The sequence below is a fragment of the Schistocerca gregaria genome, chromosome 1, assembly GCF_023897955.1.
Source record: "Schistocerca gregaria isolate iqSchGreg1 chromosome 1, iqSchGreg1.2, whole genome shotgun sequence".
Taxonomy (NCBI): Eukaryota; Metazoa; Arthropoda; class Insecta; order Orthoptera; family Acrididae; genus Schistocerca; species Schistocerca gregaria.
This window is the reverse complement of record NC_064920.1, coordinates 79,735,043-79,757,939: the sequence shown is the minus strand read 5'-3', so window position 1 is coordinate 79,757,939 and position 22,897 is coordinate 79,735,043.

Below are 22,897 nucleotides of genomic sequence, written 5' to 3'. Positions count from 1 at the left end.
CCTCCTAGGTGTTATTCGAGATTTCTTAATCCAAACCGCAAGTAACGAGGCATTGGCTACCTTAAGAGAGTCATAGTTACTCGTCCCAATTGCTCACCCAGTCTGCCACTTTTCCTTACTGCGGCCAGTCTGCCAGAAGCGATATTTCACTCGTTGTGTATCTTAAGAGATTCATCGTTACTCTTTCCATAGGTTACTGGTATTCTCTGACTCAATGCCTCTCGTGACGAAAAAGTGGCTATCTTAATAGTGCAATACTTCTTCCTCCCATTTGCTCACACAGTTTACTTCTTTTTTGTGTAGTTTTTGTCTGCCAGAAACTATAATTCACTAGTTTTGTATCATAAAAGAGTCATCGTTTCTCCTCCTAGGGGTTATTCGAGACTTCTTAATGCAAACCGCAAGTAACGAGGCATTGACTACCTTAAGAGAGTCATAGTTACTCGTCCCAATTGCTCACCCAGTCTGCCACTTTTCCTTACTGCGGCCAGTCTGCCAGAAGCGATATGTCACTCGTTGTGTATCTTAAGAGATTCATTGTTACTCTTTCCATAGGTTACTGGTATTCTCTGATTCAATGCCTCTCGTGACGAAAAAGTGGCTATCTTAATAGTGCAATACTTCTTCCTCCCAGTTGCTCACACAGTTTACTACTTTTTGTGTAGTTTTTGTCTGCCAGAAACTATAATTCACTAGCTGTGTATCATAAAAGAGTCATCGTTTCTCCTCCTAGGGGTTTTCGAGATTTCTTAATCCAAACCGCAAGTAACGAGGCATTGGCTACCTTAAGAGAGTCATAGTTACTCCTCCCCATTGCTCACCCAGTCTGCCACTTTTTCTTACTGTGGCCAGTCTGCCAGAAGCGATATGTCACTCGTTGTGTATCTTAAGAGATTCATCGTTACTCCTTCCATAGGTTACTGGTATTCTCTGAGTCAATACCTCTCTTGACGAAAAAGTGGCTATCTTAATAGTGCAATACTTCTTCCTCCGAGTTGCTCACACAGTTTACTACTTTTTGTGTACTTGCCAGTCTGCCAGAAGCGATATGTCATTAGTTGTGTATCATAAAAGGGTCATCGTTTCCCCTCCTAGGGGTTATTCGAGATTTCTTAATCCAAACCGCAAGTAACGAGGCATTGGCTACCTTAAGAGAGTCATAGTTACTCGTCCCAATTGCTCACCCAGTCTGCCACTTTTCCTTACTGCGGCCAGTCTGCCAGAAGCGATATGTCACTCGATGTGTATCTTAAGAGATTCATCGTTACTCTTTCCATAGGTTACTGGTATTCTCTGATTCAATGCCTCTCGTGACGAAAAAGTGGCTATCTTAATAGTGCAATACTTCTTCCTCCGAGTTTCTCACACAGTTTACTACTTTTTGTGTAGTTTTTGTCTGCCAGAAACTATAATTCACTAGCTGTGTATCATAAAAGAGTCATCGTTTCTCCTCCTAGGGGTTTTCGAGATTTCTTAATCCAAACCGCAAGTAACGAGGCATTGGCTACCTTAAGAGAGTCATAGTTACTCCTCCCCATTGCTCACCCAGTCTGCCACTTTTTCTTACTGTGGCCAGTCTGCCAGAAGCGATATGTCACTCATTGTGTATCTTAAGAGATTCATCGTTACTCCTTCCATAGGTTACTGGTATTCTCTGAGTCAATACCTCTCTTGACGAAAAAGTGGCTATCTTAATAGTGCAATACTTCTTCCTCCGAGTTGCTCGCACAGTTTACTACTTTTTGTGTACTTGCCAGTCTGCCAGAAGCGATATGTCATTAGTTGTGTATCATAAAAGGGTCATCGTTTCTCCTCCTAGGTGTTATTCGAGATTTCTTAATCCAAACCGCAAGTAACGAGGCATTGGCTACCTTAAGAGAGTCATAGTTACTCGTCCCAATTGCTCACCCAGTCTGCCACTTTTCCTTACTGCGGCCAGTCTGCCAGAAGCGATATTTCACTCGTTGTGTATCTTAAGAGATTCATCGTTACTCTTTCCATAGGTTACTGGTATTCTCTGACTCAATGCCTCTCGTGACGAAAAAGTGGCTATCTTAATAGTGCAATACTTCTTCCTCCCATTTGCTCACACAGTTTACTTCTTTTTTGTGTAGTTTTTGTCTGCCAGAAACTATAATTCACTAGTTTTGTATCATAAAAGAGTCATCGTTTCTCCTCCTAGGGGTTATTCGAGACTTCTTAATGCAAACCGCAAGTAACGAGGCATTGACTACCTTAAGAGAGTCATAGTTACTCGTCCCAATTGCTCACCCAGTCTGCCACTTTTCCTTACTGCGGCCAGTCTGCCAGAAGCGATATGTCACTCGTTGTGTATCTTAAGAGATTCATTGTTACTCTTTCCATAGGTTACTGGTATTCTCTGATTCAATGCCTCTCGTGACGAAAAAGTGGCTATCTTAATAGTGCAATACTTCTTCCTCCCAGTTGCTCACACAGTTTACTACTTTTTGTGTACTTTTTGTCTGCCAGAAACTATAATTCACTAGCTGTGTATCATAAAAGAGTCATCGTTTCTCCTCCTAGGGGTTTTCGAGATTTCTTAATCCAAACCGCAAGTAACGAGGCATTGGCTACCTTAAGAGAGTCATAGTTACTCCTCCCCATTGCTCACCCAGTCTGCCACTTTTTCTTACTGTGGCCAGTCTGCCAGAAGCGATATGTCACTCGTTGTGTATCTTAAGAGATTCATCGTTACTCCTTCCATAGGTTACTGGTATTCTCTGAGTCAATACCTCTCTTGACGAAAAAGTGACTATCTTAATAGTGCAATACTTCTTCCTCCGAGTTGCTCACACAGTTTACTACTTTTTGTGTACTTGCCAGTCTGCCAGAAGCGATATGTCATTAGTTGTGTATCATAAAAGGGTCATCGTTTCTCCTCCTAGGGGTTATTCGAGATTTCTTAATCCAAACCGCAAGTAACGAGGCATTGGCTACCTTAAGAGAGTCATAGTTACTCGTCCCAATTGCTCACCCAGTCTGCCACTTTTCCTTACTGCGGCCAGTCTGCCAGAAGCGATATGTCACTCGTTGTGTATCTTAAGAGATTCATCGTTACTCTTTCCATAGGTTACTGGTATTCTCTGATTCAATGCCTCTCGTGACGAAAAAGTGGCTATATTAATAGTGCAATACTTCTTCCTCCGAGTTTCTCACACAGTTTACTACTTTTTGTGTAGTTTTTGTCTGCCAGAAACTATAATTCACTAGCTGTGTATCATAAAAGAGTCATCGTTTCTCCTCCTAGGGGTTTTCGAGATTTCTTAATCCAAACCGCAAGTAACGAGGCATTGGCTACCTTAAGAGAGTCATAGTTACTCCTCCCCATTGCTCACCCAGTCTGCCACTTTTTCTTACTGTGGCCAGTCTGCCAGAAGCGATATGTCACTCGTTGTGTATCTTAAGAGATTCATCGTTACTCCTTCCATAGGTTACTGGTATTCTCTGAGTCAATACCTCTCTTGACGAAAAAGTGGCTATCTTAATAGTGCAATACTTCTTCCTCCGAGTTGCTCGCACAGTTTACTACTTTTTGTGTACTTGCCAGTCTGCCAGAAGCGATATGTCATTAGTTGTGTATCATAAAAGGGTCATCGTTTCTCCTCCTAGGGGTTATTCGAGATTTCTTAATCCAAACCGCAAGTAACGAGGCATTGGCTACCTTAAGAGAGTCATAGTTACTCGTCCCAATTGCTCACCCAGTCTGCCACTTTTCCTTACTGCGGCCAGTCTGCCAGAAGCGATATTTCACTCGTTGTGTATCTTAAGAGATTCATCGTTACTCTTTCCATAGGTTACTGGTATTCTCTGATTCAATGCCTCTCGTGACGAAAAAGTGGCTATCTTAATAGTGCAATACTTCTTCCTCCCATTTGCTCACACAGTTCACTACTTTTTTGTGTAGTTTTTGTCTGCCAGAAACTATAATTCACTAGCTGTGTATCATAAAAGAGTCATCGTTTCTCCTCCTAGGGTTTTTCGAGATTTCTTAATCCAAACCGCAAGTAACGAGGCATTGGCTACCTTAAGAGAGTCATAGTTACTCGTCCCAATTGCTCATCCAGTCTGCCACTTTTCCTTACTGCGGCCAGTCTGCCAGAAGCGATATGTCACTCGTTGTGTATCTTAAGAGATTCATCGTTACTCTTTCCATAGGTTACTGGTATTCTCTGATTCAATGCCTCTCGTGACGAAAAAGTGGCTATCTTAATAGTGCAATACTTCTTCCTCCGAGTTGCTCACACAGTTTACTACTTTTTGTGTACTTGCCAGTCTGCCAGAAGCGATATGTCATTAGTTGTGTATCATAAAAGGGTCATCGTTTCTCCTCCTAGGGGTTATTCGAGATTTCTTAATCCAAACCGCAAGTAACGAGGCATTGGCTACCTTAAGAGAGTCATAGTTACTCGTCCCAATTGCTCACCCAGTCTGCCACTTTTCCTTACTGCGGCCAGTCTGCCAGAAGCGATATGTCACTCGTTGTGTATCTTAAGAGATTCATCGTTACTCTTTCCATAGGTTACTGGTATTCTCTGATTCAGTGCCTCTCGTGACGAAAAAGTGGCTATCTTAATAGTGCAATACTTCTTCCTCCCATTTGCTCACACAGTTTACTACTTTTTTGTGTAGTTTTTGTCTGCCAGAAACTATAATTCACTAGTTTTGTATCATAAAATAGTCATCGTTTCTCCTCCTAGGGGTTATTCGAGACCTCTTAATGCAAACCGCAAGTAACGAGGCATTGGCTACCTTAAGAGAGTCATAGTTACTCGTCCCAATTGCTCACCCAGTCTGCCACTTTTCCTTACTGCGGCCAGTCTGCCAGAAGCGATATGTCACTCGTTGTGTATCTTAAGAGATTCATCGTTACTCTTTCCATAGGTTACTGGTATTCTCTGATTCAATGCCTCTCGTGACGAAAAAGTGGCTATCTTAATAGTGCAATACTTCTTCCTCCCAGTTGCTCACACAGTTTACTACTTTTTGTGTAGTTTTTGTCTGCCAGAAACTATAATTCACTAGCTGTGTATCATAAAAGAGTCATCGTTTCTCCTCCTAGGGGTTTTCGAGATTTCTTAATCCAAACCGCAAGTAACGAGGCATTGGCTACCTTAAGAGAGTCATAGTTACTCCTCCCCATTGCTCACCCAGTCTGCCACTTTTTCTTACTGTGGCCAGTCTGCCAGAAGCGATATGTCACTCGTTGTGTATCTTAAGAGATTCATCGTTACTCCTTCCATAGGTTACTGGTATTCTCTGAGTCAATACCTCTCTTGACGAAAAAGTGGCTATCTTAATAGTGCAATACTTCTTCCTCCGAGTTGCTCACACAGTTTACTACTTTTTGTGTACTTGCCAGTCTGCCAGAAGCGATATGTCATTAGTTGTGTATCATAAAAGGGTCATCGTTTCCCCTCCTAGGGGTTATTCGAGATTTCTTAATCCAAACCGCAAGTAACGAGGCATTGGCTACCTTAAGAGAGTCATAGTTACTCGTCCCAATTGCTCACCCAGTCTGCCACTTTTCCTTACTGCGGCCAGTCTGCCAGAAGCGATATGTCACTCGATGTGTATCTTAAGAGATTCATCGTTACTCTTTCCATAGGTTACTGGTATTCTCTGATTCAATGCCTCTCGTGACGAAAAAGTGGCTATCTTAATAGTGCAATACTTCTTCCTCCGAGTTTCTCACACAGTTTACTACTTTTTGTGTAGTTTTTGTCTGCCAGAAACTATAATTCACTAGCTGTGTATCATAAAAGAGTCATCGTTTCTCCTCCTAGGGGTTTTCGAGATTTCTTAATCCAAACCGCAAGTAACGAGGCATTGGCTACCTTAAGAGAGTCATAGTTACTCCTCCCCATTGCTCACCCAGTCTGCCACTTTTTCTTACTGTGGCCAGTCTGCCAGAAGCGATATGTCACTCGTTGTGTATCTTAAGAGATTCATCGTTACTCCTTCCATAGGTTACTGGTATTCTCTGAGTCAATACCTCTCTTGACGAAAAAGTGGCTATCTTAATAGTGCAATACTTCTTCCTCCGAGTTGCTCGCACAGTTTACTACTTTTTGTGTACTTGCCAGTCTGCCAGAAGCGATATGTCATTATTGGTGTATCATAAAAGGGTCATCGTTTCTCCTCCTAGGTGTTATTCGAGATTTCTTAATCCAAACCGCAAGTAACGAGGCATTGGCTACCTTAAGAGAGTCATAGTTACTCGTCCCAATTGCTCACCCAGTCTGCCACTTTTCCTTACTGCGGCCAGTCTGCCAGAAGCGATATTTCACTCGTTGTGTATCTTAAGAGATTCATCGTTACTCTTTCCATAGGTTACTGGTATTCTCTGATTCAATGCCTCTCGTGACGAAAAAGTGGCTATCTTAATAGTGCAATACTTCTTCCTCCGAGTTGCTCACACAGTTTACTACTTTTTGTGTACTTGCCAGTCTGCCAGAAGCGATGTGTCATTAGTTGTGTATCATAAAAGGGTCATCGTTTCTCCTCCTAGGGGTTATTCGAGATTTCTTAATCCAAACCGCAAGTAACGAGGCATTGGCTACCTTAAGAGAGTCATAGTTACTCGTCCCAATTGCTCACCCAGTCTGCCACTTTTCCTTACTGCGGCCAGTCTGCCAGAAGCGATATGTCACTCGTTGTGTATCTTAAGATATTCATCGTTACTCCTTCCATAGGTTACTGGTATTCTCTGATTCAATGCCTCTCGTGACGAAAAAGTGGCTATCTTAATAGTGCAATACTTCTTCCTCCCAGTTGCTCACACAGTTTACTACTTTTTTGTGTAGTTTTTGTCTGCATGAAACTATAATTCACTAGTTTTGTATCATAAAAGAGTCATCGTTTCTCCTCCTAGGGGTTATTCGAGACCTCTTAATGCAAACCGCAAGTAACGAGGCATTGGCTACCTTAAGAGAGTCATAGTTACTCGTCCCAATTGCTCACCCAGTCTGCCACTTTTCCTTACTGCGGCCAGTCTGCCAGAAGCGATATGTCACTCGTTGTGTATCTTAAGAGATTCATCGTTACTCTTTCCATAGGTTACTGGTATTCTCTGATTCAATGCCTCTCGTGACGAAAAAGTGGCTATCTTAATAGTGCAATACTTCTTCCTCCCATTTGCTCACACAGTTTACTACTTTTTTGTGTAGTTTTTGTCTGCCAGAAACTATAATTCACTAGTTTTGTATCATAAAATAGTCATCGTTTCTCCTCCTAGGGGTTATTCGAGACCTCTTAATGCAAACCGCAAGTAACGAGGCATTGGCTACCTTAAGAGAGTCATAGTTACTCGTCCCAATTGCTCACCCAGTCTGCCACTTTTCCTTACTGCGGCCAGTCTGCCAGAAGCGATATGTCACTCGTTGTGTATCTTAAGAGATTCATCGTTACTCTTTCCATAGGTTACTGGTATTCTCTGATTCAATGCCTCTCGTGACGAAAAAGTGGCTATCTTAATAGTGCAATACTTCTTCCTCCCAGTTGCTCACACAGTTTACTACTTTTTGTGTAGTTTTTGTCTGCCAGAAACTATAATTCACTAGCTGTGTATCATAAAAGAGTCATCGTTTCTCCTCCTAGGGGTTTTCGAGATTTCTTAATCCAAACCGCAAGTAACGAGGCATTGGCTACCTTAAGAGAGTCATAGTTACTCCTCCCCATTGCTCACCCAGTCTGCCACTTTTTCTTACTGTGGCCAGTCTGCCAGAAGCGATATGTCACTCGTTGTGTATCTTAAGAGATTCATCGTTACTCCTTCCATAGGTTACTGGTATTCTCTGAGTCAATACCTCTCTTGACGAAAAAGTGGCTATCTTAATAGTGCAATACTTCTTCCTCCGAGTTGCTCACACAGTTTACTACTTTTTGTGTACTTGCCAGTCTGCCAGAAGCGATATGTCATTAGTTGTGTATCATAAAAGGGTCATCGTTTCCCCTCCTAGGGGTTATTCGAGATTTCTTAATCCAAACCGCAAGTAACGAGGCATTGGCTACCTTAAGAGAGTCATAGTTACTCGTCCCAATTGCTCACCCAGTCTGCCACTTTTCCTTACTGCGGCCAGTCTGCCAGAAGCGATATGTCACTCGATGTGTATCTTAAGAGATTCATCGTTACTCTTTCCATAGGTTACTGGTATTCTCTGATTCAATGCCTCTCGTGACGAAAAAGTGGCTATCTTAATAGTGCAATACTTCTTCCTCCGAGTTTCTCACACAGTTTACTACTTTTTGTGTAGTTTTTGTCTGCCAGAAACTATAATTCACAAGCTGTGTATCATAAAAGAGTCATCGTTTCTCCTCCTAGGGGTTTTCGAGATTTCTTAATCCAAACCGCAAGTAACGAGGCATTGGCTACCTTAAGAGAGTCATAGTTACTCCTCCCCATTGCTCACCCAGTCTGCCACTTTTTCTTACTGTGGCCAGTCTGCCAGAAGCGATATGTCACTCGTTGTGTATCTTAAGAGATTCATCGTTACTCCTTCCATAGGTTACTGGTATTCTCTGAGTCAATACCTCTCTTGACGAAAAAGTGGCTATCTTAATAGTGCAATACTTCTTCCTCCGAGTTGCTCGCACAGTTTACTACTTTTTGTGTACTTGCCAGTCTGCCAGAAGCGATATGTCATTAGTTGTGTATCATAAAAGGGTCATCGTTTCTCCTCCTAGGTGTTATTCGAGATTTCTTAATCCAAACCGCAAGTAACGAGGCATTGGCTACCTTAAGAGAGTCATAGTTACTCGTCCCAATTGCTCACCCAGTCTGCCACTTTTCCTTACTGCGGCCAGTCTGCCAGAAGCGATATTTCACTCGTTGTGTATCTTAAGAGATTCATCGTTACTCTTTCCATAGGTTACTGGTATTCTCTGATTCAATGCCTCTCGTGACGAAAAAGTGGCTATCTTAATAGTGCAATACTTCTTCCTCCCATTTGCTCACACAGTTTACTTCTTTTTTGTGTAGTTTTTGTCTGCCAGAAACTATAATTCACTAGCTGTGTATCATAAAAGAGTCATCGTTTCTCCTCCTAGGGTTTTTCGAGATTTCTTAATCCAAACCGCAAGTAACGAGGCATTGGCTACCTTAAGAGAGTCATAGTTACTCGTCCCAATTGCTCACCCAGTCTGCCACTTTTCCTTACTGCGGCCAGTCTGCCAGAAGCGATATGTCACTCGTTGTGTATCTTAAGAGATTCATCGTTACTCTTTCCATAGGTTACTGGTATTCTCTGATTCAATGCCTCTCGTGACGAAAAAGTGGCTATCTTAATAGTGCAATACTTCTTCCTCCGAGTTGCTCACACAGTTTACTACTTTTTGTGTACTTGCCAGTCTGCCAGAAGCGATGTGTCATTAGTTGTGTATCATAAAAGGGTCATCGTTTCTCCTCCTAGGGGTTATTCGAGATTTCTTAATCCAAACCGCAAGTAACGAGGCATTGGCTACCTTAAGAGAGTCATAGTTACTCGTCCCAATTGCTCACCCAGTCTGCCACTTTTCCTTACTGCGGCCAGTCTGCCAGAAGCGATATGTCACTCGTTGTGTATCTTAAGATATTCATCGTTACTCCTTCCATAGGTTACTGGTATTCTCTGATTCAATGCCTCTCGTGACGAAAAAGTGGCTATCTTAATAGTGCAATACTTCTTCCTCCCAGTTGCTCACACAGTTTACTACTTTTTTGTGTAGTTTTTGTCTGCATGAAACTATAATTCACTAGTTTTGTATCATAAAAGAGTCATCGTTTCTCCTCCTAGGGGTTATTCGAGACCTCTTAATGCAAACCGCAAGTAACGAGGCATTGGCTACCTTAAGAGAGTCATAGTTACTCGTCCCAATTGCTCACCCAGTCTGCCACTTTTCCTTACTGCGGCCAGTCTGCCAGAAGCGATATGTCACTCGTTGTGTATCTTAAGAGATTCATCGTTACTCTTTCCATAGGTTACTGGTATTCTCTGATTCAATGCCTCTCGTGACGAAAAAGTGGCTATCTTAATAGTGCAATACCTCTTCCTCCCAGTTGCTCACACAGTTTACTACTTTTTGTGTAGTTTTTGTCTGCCAGAAACTATAATTCACTAGTTGTGTATCATAAAAGAGTCATCGTTTCTCCTCCTACGGGTTTTCGAGACCTCTTAATCCAAACCGCAAGTAACGAGGCATTGGCTACCTTAAGAGAGTCATAGTTACTCGTCCCAATTGCTCACCCAGTCTGCCACTTTTCCTTACTGCGGCCAGTCTGCCAGAAGAGATATGTCACTCGTTGTGTATCTTAAGAGATTCATCGTTACTCTTTCCATAGGTTACTGGTATTCTCTGATTCAATGCCTCTCGTGACGAAAAAGTGGCTATCTTAATAGTGCAATACTTCTTCCTCCCAGTTGCTCACACAGTTTACTACTTTTTGTGTAGTTTTTGTCTGCCAGAAACTATAATTCACTAGCTGTGTATCATAAAAGAGTCATCGTTTCTCCTCCTAGGGGTTTTCGAGATTTCTTAATCCAAACCGCAAGTAACGAGGCATTGGCTACCTTAAGAGAGTCATAGTTACTCCTCCCCATTGCTCACCCAGTCTGCCACTTTTTCTTACTGTGGCCAGTCTGCCAGAAGCGATATGTCACTCGTTGTGTATCTTAAGAGATTCATCGTTACTCCTTCCATAGGTTACTGGTATTCTCTGAGTCAATACCTCTCTTGACGAAAAAGTGGCTATCTTAATAGTGCAATACTTCTTCCTCCGAGTTGCTCACACAGTTTACTACTTTTTGTGTACTTGCCAGTCTGCCAGAAGCGATATGTCATTAGATGTGTATCATAAAAGGGTCATCGTTTCTCCTCCTAGGGGTTATTCGAGATTTCTTAATGCAAACCGCAAGTAACGAGGCATTGGCTACCTTAAGAGAGTCATAGTTACTCGTCCCAATTGCTCACCCAGTCTGCCACTTTTTTCTACTGCGGCCAGTCTGCCAGAAGCGATATGTCACTCGTTGTGTATCTTAAGAGATTCATCGTTACTCCTTCCATAGGTTACTGGTATTCTCTGAGTCAATACCTCTCTTGACGAAAAAGTGGCTATCTTAATAGTGCAATACTTCTTCCTCCGAGTTGCTCACACAGTTTACTACTTTTTGTGTACTTGCCAGTCTGCCAGAAGCGATATGTCACTAGTTCTGTATCATAAAAGGGTCATCGTTTCTCCTCCTAGGGGTTATTCGAGATTTCTTAATCCAAACCGCAAGTAACGAGGCATTGGCTACCTTAAGAGAGTCATAGTTACTCCTCCCCATTGCTCACCCAGTCTGCCACTTTTTCTTACTGTGGCCAGTCTGCCAGAAGCGATATGTCACTCGTTGTGTATCTTAAGAGATTCATCGTTACTCCTTCCATAGGTTACTGGTATTCTCTGAGTCAATACCTCTCTTGACGAAAAAGTGGCTATCTTAATAGTGCAATACTTCTTCCTCCGAGTTGCTCGCACAGTTTACTACTTTTTGTGTACTTGCCAGTCTGCCAGAAGCGATATGTCATTAGTTGTGTATCATAAGAGGGTCATCGTTTCTCCTCCTAGGGGTTATTCGAGATTTCTTAATCCAAACCGCAAGTAACGAGGCATTGGCTACCTTAAGAGAGTCATAGTTACTCGTCCCAATTGCTCACCCAGTCTGCCACTTTTCCTTACTGCGGCCAGTCTGCCAGAAGCGATATTTCACTCGTTGTGTATCTTAAGAGATTCATCGTTACTCTTTCCATAGGTTACTGGTATTCTCTGATTCAATGCCTCTCGTGACGAAAAAGTGGCTATCTTAATAGTGCAATACTTCTTCCTCCCATTTGCTCACACAGTTTACTACTTTTTTGTGTAGTTTTTGTCTGCCAGAAACTATAATTCACTAGCTGTGTATCATAAAAGAGTCATCGTTTCTCCTCCTAGGGTTTTTCGAGATTTCTTAATCCAAATCGCAAGTAACGAGGCATTGGCTACCTTAAGAGAGTCATAGTTACTCGTCCCAATTGCTCACCCAGTCTGCCACTTTTCCTTACTGCGGCCAGTCTGCCAGAAGCGATATTTCACTCGTTGTGTATCTTAAGAGATTCATCGTTACTCTTTCCATAGGTTACTGGTATTCTCTGATTCAATGCCTCTCGTGACGAAAAAGTGGCTATCTTAATAGTGCAATACTTCTTCCTCCCATTTGCTCACACAGTTTACTACTTTTTTGTGTAGTTTTTGTCTGCCAGAAACTATAATTCACTAGCTGTGTATCATAAAAGAGTCATCGTTTCTCCTCCTAGGGTTTTTCGAGATTTCTTAATCCAAACCGCAAGTAACGAGGCATTGGCTACCTTAAGAGAGTCATAGTTACTCGTCCCAATTGCTCACCCAGTCTGCCACTTTTCCTTACTGCGGCCAGTCTGCCAGAAGCGATATGTCACTCGTTGTGTATCTTAAGAGATTCATCGTTACTCTTTCCATAGGTTACTGGTATTCTCTGATTCAATGCCTCTCGTGACGAAAAAGTGGCTATCTTAATAGTGCAATACTTCTTCCTCCGAGTTGCTCACTCAGTTTACTACTTTTTGTGTACTTGCCAGTCTGCCAGAAGCGATGTGTCATTAGTTGTGTATCATAAAAGGGTCATCGTTTCTCCTCCTACTGGTTATTCGAGATTTCTTAATCCAAACCGCAAGTAACGAGGCATTGGCTACCTTAAGAGAGTCATAGTTACTCGTCCCAATTGCTCACCCAGTCTGCCACTTTTCCTTACTGCGGCCAGTCTGCCAGAAGCGATATGTCACTCGTTGTGTATCTTAAGATATTCATCGTTACTCCTTCCATAGGTTACTGGTATTCTCTGAGTCAATACCTCTCTTGACGAAAAAGTGGCTATCTTAATAGTGCAATACTTCTTCCTCCGAGTTGCTCACACAGTTTACTACTTTTTGTGTACTTGCCAGTCTGCCAGAAGCGATATGTCACTAGTTGTGTATCATAAAAGGGTCATCGTTTCCCCTCCTAGGGGTTATTCGAGATTTCTTAATCCAAACCGCAAGTAACGAGGCATTGGCTACCTTAAGAGAGTCATAGTTACTCGTCCCAATTGCTCACCCAGTCTGCCACTTTTCCTTACTGCGGCCAGTCTGCCAGAAGCGATATGTCACTCGTTGTGTATCTTAAGAGATTCATCGTTACTCTTTCCATAGGTTACTGGTATTCTCTGATTCAATGCCTCTCGTGACGAAAAAGTGGCTATCTTAATAGTGCAATACTTCTTCCTCCCAGTTGCTCACACAGTTTACTACTTTTTTGTGTAGTTTTTGTCTGCCAGAAACTATAATTCACTAGTTTTGTGTCATAAAAGAGTCATCGTTTCTCCTCCTAGGGGTTATTCGAGACCTCTTAATGCAAACCGCAAGTAACGAGGCATTGGCTACCTTAAGAGAGTCATAGTTACTCGTCCCAATTGCTCACCCAGTCTGCCACTTTTCCTTACTGCGGCCAGTCTGCCTGAAGCGATATGTCACTCGTTGTGTATCTTAAGAGATTCATCGTTACTCTTTCCATAGGTTACTGGTATTCTCTGATTCAATGCCTCTCGTGACGAAAAAGTGGCTATCTTAATAGTGCAATACTTCTTCCTCCCAGTTGCTCACACAGTTTACTACTTTTTGTGTAGTTTTTGTCACTAGCTGTGTATCATAAAAGAGTCATCGTTTCTCCTCCTAGGGGTTTTCGAGATTTCTTAATCCAAACCGCAAGTAACGAGGCATTGGCTACCTTAAGAGAGTCATAGTTACTCCTCCCCATTGCTCACCCAGTCTGCCACTTTTTCTTACTGTGGCCAGTCTGCCAGAAGCGATATGTCACTCGTTGTGTATCTTAAGAGATTCATCGTTACTCCTTCCATAGGTTACTGGTATTCTCTGAGTCAATACCTCTCTTGACGAAAAACTGGCTATCTTAATAGTGCAATACTTCTTCCTCCGAGTTGCTCACACAGTTTACTACTTTTTGTGTACTTGCCAGTCTGCCAGAAGCGATATGTCACTAGTTCTGTATCATAAAAGGGTCATCGTTTCTCCTCCTAGGGGTTATTCGAGATTTCTTAATCCAAACCGCAAGTAACGAGGCATTGGCTACCTTAAGAGAGTCATAGTTACTCCTCCCCATTGCTCACCCAGTCTGCCACTTTTTCTTACTGTGGCCAGTCTGCCAGAAGCGATATGTCACTCGTTGTGTATCTTAAGAGATTCATCGTTACTCCTTCCATAGGTTACTGGTATTCTCTGAGTCAATACCTCTCTTGACGAAAAAGTGGCTATCTTAATAGTGCAATACTTCTTCCTCCGAGTTGCTCGCACAGTTTACTACTTTTTGTGTACTTGCCAGTCTGCCAGAAGCGATATGTCATTAGTTGTGTATCATAAGAGGGTCATCGTTTCTCCTCCTAGGGGTTATTCGAGATTTCTTAATCCAAACCGCAAGTAACGAGGCATTGGCTACCTTAAGAGAGTCATAGTTACTCGTCCCAATTGCTCACCCAGTCTGCCACTTTTCCTTACTGCGGCCAGTCTGCCAGAAGCGATATTTCACTCGTTGTGTATCTTAAGAGATTCATCGTTACTCTTTCCATAGGTTACTGGTATTCTCTGATTCAATGCCTCTCGTGACGAAAAAGTGGCTATCTTAATAGTGCAATACTTCTTCCTCCCATTTGCTCACACAGTTTACTACTTTTTTGTGTAGTTTTTGTCTGCCAGAAACTATAATTCACTAGCTGTGTATCATAAAAGAGTCATCGTTTCTCCTCCTAGGGTTTTTCGAGATTTCTTAATCCAAATCGCAAGTAACGAGGCATTGGCTACCTTAAGAGAGTCATAGTTACTCGTCCCAATTGCTCACCCAGTCTGCCACTTTTCCTTACTGCGGCCAGTCTGCCAGAAGCGATATTTCACTCGTTGTGTATCTTAAGAGATTCATCGTTACTCTTTCCATAGGTTACTGGTATTCTCTGATTCAATGCCTCTCGTGACGAAAAAGTGGCTATCTTAATAGTGCAATACTTCTTCCTCCCATTTGCTCACACAGTTTACTACTTTTTTGTGTAGTTTTTGTCTGCCAGAAACTATAATTCACTAGCTGTGTATCATAAAAGAGTCATCGTTTCTCCTCCTAGGGTTTTTCGAGATTTCTTAATCCAAACCGCAAGTAACGAGGCATTGGCTACCTTAAGAGAGTCATAGTTACTCGTCCCAATTGCTCACCCAGTCTGCCACTTTTCCTTACTGCGGCCAGTCTGCCAGAAGCGATATGTCACTCGTTGTGTATCTTAAGAGATTCATCGTTACTCTTTCCATAGGTTACTGGTATTCTCTGATTCAATGCCTCTCGTGACGAAAAAGTGGCTATCTTAATAGTGCAATACTTCTTCCTCCGAGTTGCTCACTCAGTTTACTACTTTTTGTGTACTTGCCAGTCTGCCAGAAGCGATGTGTCATTAGTTGTGTATCATAAAAGGGTCATCGTTTCTCCTCCTACTGGTTATTCGAGATTTCTTAATCCAAACCGCAATTAACGAGGCATTGGCTACCTTAAGAGAGTCATAGTTACTCGTCCCAATTGCTCACCCAGTCTGCCACTTTTCCTTACTGCGGCCAGTCTGCCAGAAGCGATATGTCACTCGTTGTGTATCTTAAGATATTCATCGTTACTCCTTCCATAGGTTACTGGTATTCTCTGAGTCAATACCTCTCTTGACGAAAAAGTGGCTATCTTAATAGTGCAATACTTCTTCCTCCGAGTTGCTCACACAGTTTACTACTTTTTGTGTACTTGCCAGTCTGCCAGAAGCGATATGTCACTAGTTGTGTATCATAAAAGGGTCATCGTTTCCCCTCCTAGGGGTTATTCGAGATTTCTTAATCCAAACCGCAAGTAACGAGGCATTGGCTACCTTAAGAGAGTCATAGTTACTCGTCCCAATTGCTCACCCAGTCTGCCACTTTTCCTTACTGCGGCCAGTCTGCCAGAAGCGATATGTCACTCGTTGTGTATCTTAAGAGATTCATCGTTACTCTTTCCATAGGTTACTGGTATTCTCTGATTCAATGCCTCTCGTGACGAAAAAGTGGCTATCTTAATAGTGCAATACTTCTTCCTCCCAGTTGCTCACACAGTTTACTACTTTTTTGTGTAGTTTTTGTCTGCCAGAAACTATAATTCACTAGTTTTGTGTCATAAAAGAGTCATCGTTTCTCCTCCTAGGGGTTATTCGAGACCTCTTAATGCAAACCGCAAGTAACGAGGCATTGGCTACCTTAAGAGAGTCATAGTTACTCGTCCCAATTGCTCACCCAGTCTGCCACTTTTCCTTACTGCGGCCAGTCTGCCTGAAGCGATATGTCACTCGTTGTGTATCTTAAGAGATTCATCGCTACTCTTTCCATAGGTTACTGGTATTCTCTGATTCAATGCCTCTCGTGACGAAAAAGTGGCTATCTTAATAGTGCAATACTTCTTCCTCCCAGTTGCTCACACAGTTTACTACTTTTTGTGTAGTTTTTGTCTGCCAGAAACTATAATTCACTAGCTGTGTATCATAAAAGAGTCATCGTTTCTCCTCCTAGGGGTTTTCGAGATTTCTTAATCCAAACCGCAAGTAACGAGGCATTGGCTACCTTAAGAGAGTCATAGTTACTCCTCCCCATTGCTCACCCAGTCTGCCACTTTTTCTTACTGTGGCCAGTCTGCCAGAAGCGATATGTCACTCGTTGTGTATCTTAAGAGATTCATCGTTACTCCTTCCATAGGTTACTGGTATTCTCTGAGTCAATACCTCTCTTGACGAAAAAGTGGCTATCTTAATAGTGCAATACTTCTTCCTCCGAGTTGCTCACACAGTTTACTACTTTTTGTGTACTTGCCAGTCTGCCAGAAGCGATATGTCATTAGATGTGTATCATAAAAGGGTCATCGTTTCTCCTCCTAGGGGTTATTCGAGATTTCTTAATGCAAACCGCAAGTAACGAGGCATTGGCTACCTTAAGAGAGTCATAGTTACTCGTCCCAATTGCTCACCCAGTCTGCCACTTTTCCTTACTGCGGCCAGTCTGCCAGAAGCGATATGTCACTCGTTGTGTATCTTTAGAGATTCATCGTTACTCCTTCCATAGGTTACTGGTATTCTCTGAGTCAATACCTCTCTTGACGAAAAAGTGGCTATCTTAATAGTGCAATACTTCTTCCTCCGAGTTGCTCACACAGTTTACTACTTTTTGTGTACTTGCCAGTCTGCCAGAAGCGATATGTCACTAGTTCTGTATCATAAAAGGGTCATCGTTTCTCCTCCTAGGGGTTATTCTAGATTTCTTAATCCAAACCGCAAGTAACGAGGCATTGGCTACCTTAAGAAAGTCATAGTTACTCGTCCCAATTGCTCACCCAGTCTGCCACTTTTCCTTACTGCGGCCAGTCTGCCAGAAGCGATATGTCACTCGTTGTGTATCTTAAGAGATTCATCGTTACTCTTTCCATAGGTTACTGGTATTCTCTGATTCAATGCCTCTCGTGACGAAAAAGTGGCTATCTTAATAGTGCAATACTTCTTCCTCCCAGTTGCTCACACAGTTTACTACTTTTTTGTGTAGTTTTTGTCTGCCAGAAACTATAATTCACTAGTTTTGTGTCATAAAAGAGTCATCGTTTCTCCTCCTAGGGGTTATTCGAGACCTCTTAATGCAAACCGCAAGTAACGAGGCATTGGCTACCTTAAGGGAGTCATAGTTACTCGTCCCAATTGCTCACCCAGTCTGCCACTTTTCCTTACTGCGGCCAGTCTGCCAGAAGCGATATGTCACTCGTTGCGTATCTTAAGAAATTCATCGTTACTCTTTCCATAGGTTACTGGTATTCTCTGATTCAATGCCTCTCGTGACGAAAAAGTGGCTATCTTAATAGTGCAATACTTCTTCCTCCCAGTTGCTCACACAGTTTACTACTTTTTTGTGTAGTTTTTGTCTGCCAGAAACTATAATTCACTAGTTTTGTATCATAAAAGAGTCATCGTTTCTCCTCCTAGGGGTTATTCGAGACCTCTTAAACCAAACCGCAAGTAACGAGGCATTGGCTACCTTAAGAGAGTCATAGTTACTCGTCCCAATGGCTCACCCAGTCTGCCACTTTTTCTTACTGCGGTCAGTCTGCCAGAAGCGATATGTCACTCGTTGTGTATCTTAAGAGATTCATCGTTACCCCTTCCATAGGTTACTGGTATTCTCTGAGTCAATACCTCTCGTGACGAAAATGTGGCTATCTTAATAGTGCAATACTTCTTCCTCCGAGTTGCTCACACAGTTTACTACTTTTTGTGTAGTTTTTGTCTGCCAGAAACTATAATTCACTAGTTGTGTATCATAAAAGAGTCATCGTTTCTCCTCCTAGGGGTTTTCGAGATTTCTTAATCCAAACCGCAAGTAACGAGGCATTGGCTACCTTAAGAGAGTCATAGTTACTCGTCCCAATTGCTCACCCAGTCTGCCACTTTTTCTTACTGTGGCCAGTCTGCCAGAAGCGATATGTCACTAGTTGTGTATCTTAAGAGATTCATCGTTACTCCTTCCATAGGTTACTGGTATTCTCTGAGTCAATACCTCTCTTGACGAAAAAGAGGCTATCTTAATAGTGCAATACTTATTCCTCCGAGTTGCTCACACAGTTTACTACTTTTTGTGTACTTGCCAGTCTGCCAGAAGCGATATGTCATTAGTTGTGTATCATAAAAGGGTCATCGTTTCTCCTCCTAGGGGTTATTCGAGATTTCTTAATCCAAACCGCAAGTAACGAGGCATTGGCTACCTTAAGAGAGTCATAGTTACTCGTCCCAATTGCTCACCCAGTCTGCACTTTTCCTTACTGCGGCCAGTCTGCCAGAAGCGATATGTCACTCGTTGTGTATCTTAAGAGATTCATCGTTACTCCTTCCATAGGTTACTGGTATTCTCTGAGGCAATACCTCTCGTGACGAAAAAGTGGCTATCTTAATAGTGCAATACTTCTTCCTCCGAGTTGCTCACACAGTTTACTACTTTTTGTGTAGTTTTTGTCTGCCAGAAACTATAATTCACTAGCTGTGTATCATAAAAGAGTCATCGTTTCTCCTCCTAGGGGTTTTCGAGATTTCTTAATCCAAACCGCAAGTAACGAGGCATTGGCTACCTTAAGAGAGTCATAGTTACTCGTCCCAATTGCTCACCCAGTCTGCCACTTTTCCTTACTGCGGCCAGTCTGCCAGAAGCGATATGTCACTCGTTGTGTATCTTAAGAGATTCATCGTTACTCTTTCCATAGGTTACTGGTATTCTCTGATTCAATGCCTCTCGTGACGAAAAAGTGGCTATCTTCATAGTGCAATACTTCTTCCTCCCAGTTGCTCACACAGTTTACTACTTTTTTGTGTAGTTTTTGTCTGCCAGAAACTATAATTCACTAGTTTTGTATCATAAAAGATTCATCGTTTCTCCTCCTAGGGGTTATTCGAGACCTCTTAATGCAAACCGCAAGTAACGAGGCATTGGCTACCTTAAGAGAGTCATAGTTACTCGTCCCAATTGCTCACCCAGTCTGCCACTTTTCCTTACTGCGGCCAGTCTGCCAGAAGCGATATGTCACTCGTTGTGTATCTTAAGAGATTCATCGTTACTCTTTCCATAGGTTACTGGTATTCTCTGATTCAATGCCTCTCGTGACGAAAAAGTGGCTATCTTAATAGTGCAATACTTCTTCCTCCCAGTTGCTCACACAGTTTACTACTTTTTTGTGTAGTTTTTGTCTGCCAGAAACTATAATTCACTAGTTTTGTATCATAAAATAGTCATCGTTTCTCCTCCTAGGGGTTATTCGAGACCTCTTAATCCAAACCGCAAGTAACGAGGCATTGGCTACCTTAAGAGAGTCATAGTTACTCGTCCCAATTGCTCACCCAGTCTGCCACTTTTTCTTACTGCGGCCAGTCTGCCAGAAGCGATATGTCACTCGTTGTGTATCTTAAGAGATTCATCGTTACTCCTTCCATAGGTTACTGGTATTCTCTGAGTCAATACCTCTCGTGACGAAAAAGTGGCTATCTTAATAGTGCAATACTTCTTCCTCCCAGTTGCTCACACAGTTTACTACTTTTTGTGTAGTTTTTGTCTGCCAGAAACTATAATTCACTAGCTGTGTATCATAAAAGAGTCATCGTTTCTCCTCCTAGGGGTTTTCGAGATTTCTTAATCCAAACCGCAAGTAACGAGGCATTGGCTACCTTAAGAGAGTCATAGTTACTCGTCCCAATTGCTCACCCAGTCTGCCACTTTTCCTTACTGCGGCCAGTCTGCCAGAAGCGATATGTCACTCGTTGTGTATCTTAAGAGATTCATCGTTACTCTTTCCATAGGTTACTGGTATTCTCTGATTCAATGCCTCTCGTGACGAAAAAGTGGCTATCTTAATTATGCAATACTTCTTCCTCCCAGTTGCTCACACAGTTTACTACTTTTTTGTGTAGTTTTTGTCTGCCAGAAACTATAATTCACTAGTTTTGTATCATAAAAGATTCATCGTTTCTCCTCCTAGGGGTCATTCGAGACCTCTTAATGCAAACCGCAAGTAACGAGGCATTGGCTACCTTAAGAGAGTCATAGTTACTCGTCCCAATTGCTCACCCAGTCTGCCACTTTTCCTTACTGCGGCCAGTCTGCCAGAAGCGATATGTCACTCGTTGTGTATCTTAGGAGATTCATCGTTACTCTTTCCATAGGTTACTGGTATTCTCTGATTCAATGCCTCTCGTGACGAAAAAGTGGCTATCTTAATAGTGCAATACTTCTTCCTCCCAGTTGCTCACACAGTTTACTACTTTTTTGTGTAGTTTTTGTCTGCCAGAAACTATAATTCACTAGTTTTGTATCATAAAAGAGTCATCGTTTCTCCTCCTAGGGGTTATTCGAGACCTCTTAATCCAAACCGCAAGTAACGAGGCATTGGCTACCTTAAGAGAGTCATAGTTACTCGTCCCAATTGCTCACCCAGTCTGCCACTTTTTCTTACTGCGGCCAGTCTGCCAGAAGCGATATGTCACTCGTTGTGTATCTTAAGAGATTCATCGTTACTCCTTCCATAGGTTACTGGTATTCTCTGAGTCAATACCTCTCGTGACGAAAAAGTGGCTATCTTAATAGTGCAATACTTCTTCCTCAAAGTTGCTCACACAGTTTACTACTTTTTGTGTAGTTTTTGTCTGCCAGAAACTATAATTCACTAGCTGTGTATCATAAAAGAGTCATCGTTTCTCCTCCTAGGGGTTTTTGAGATTTCTTAATCCAAACCGCAAGTAACGAGGCATTGGCTACCTTAAGAGAGTCAAAGTTACTCGTCCCCATTGCTCACCCAGTCTGCCACTTTTTCTTACTGTGGCCAGTCTGCCAGAAGCGATATGTCACTCGTTGTGTATCTTAAGAGATTCATCGTTACTCCTTCCATAGGTTACTGGTATTCTCTGAGTCAATACCTCTCTTCACGAAAAAGTGGCTATATTAATAGTGCAATACTTCTTCCTCCGAGTTGCTCACACAGTTTACTACTTTTTGTGTACTTGCCAGTCTGCCAGAAGCGATATGTCACTAGTTGTGTATCATAAAAGGGTCATCGTTTCTCCTCCTAGGGGTTATTCGAGATTTCTTAATCCAAACCGCAAGTAACGAGGCATTGGCTACCTTAAGAGAGTCATAGTTACTCGTCCCAATTGCTCACCCAGTCTGCCACTTTTCCTTACTGCGGCCAGTCTGCCAGAAGCGATATGTCACTCGTTGTGTATCTTAAGAGATTCATCGTTACTCTTTCCATAGGTTACTGGTATTCTCTGATTCAATGCCTCTCGTGACGAAAAAGTGGCTATCTTAATAGTGCAATACTTCTTCCTCCCATTTGCTCACACAGTTTACTACTTTTTTGTGTAGCTTTTGTCTGCCAGAAACTATAATTCACTAGCTGTGTATCATAAAAGAGTCATCGTTTCTCCTCCTAGGGGTTATTCGAGACCTCTTAATGCAAACCGCAAGTAACGAGGCATTGGCTACCTTAAGAGAGTCATAGTTACTCGTCCCAATTGCTCACCCAGTCTGCCACTTTTCCTTACTGCGGCCAGTCTGCCAGAAGCGATATGTCACTCGTTGTGTATCTTAAGAGATTCATCGTTACTCTTTCCATAGGTTACTGGTATTCTCTGATTCAATGCCTCTCGTGACGAAAAAGTGGCTATCTTAATAGTGCAATACTTCTTCCTCCCAGTTGCTCACACAGTTTACTACTTTTTTGTGTAGTTTTTGTCTGCCAGAAACTATAATTCACTAGTTTTGTATCATAAAAGAGTCATCGTTTCTCCTCCTAGGGGTTATTCGAGACCTCTTAAACCAAACCGCAAGTAACGAGGCATTGGCTACCTTAAGAGAGTCATAGTTACTCGTCCCAATGGCTCACCCAGTCTGCCACTTTTTCTTACTGCGGTCAGTCTGCCAGAAGCGATATGTCACTCGTTGTGTATCTTAAGAGATTCATCGTTACCCCTTCCATAGGTTACTGGTATTCTCTGAGTCAATACCTCTCGTGACGAAAATGTGGCTATCTTAATAGTGCAATACTTCTTCCTCCGAGTTGCTCACACAGTTTACTACTTTTTGTGTAGTTTTTGTCTGCCAGAAACTATAATTCACTAGTTGTGTATCATAAAAGAGTCATCGTTTCTCCTCCTAGGGGTTTTCGAGATTTCTTAATCCAAACCGCAAGTAACGAGGCATTGGCTACCTTAAGAGAGTCATAGTTACTCGTCCC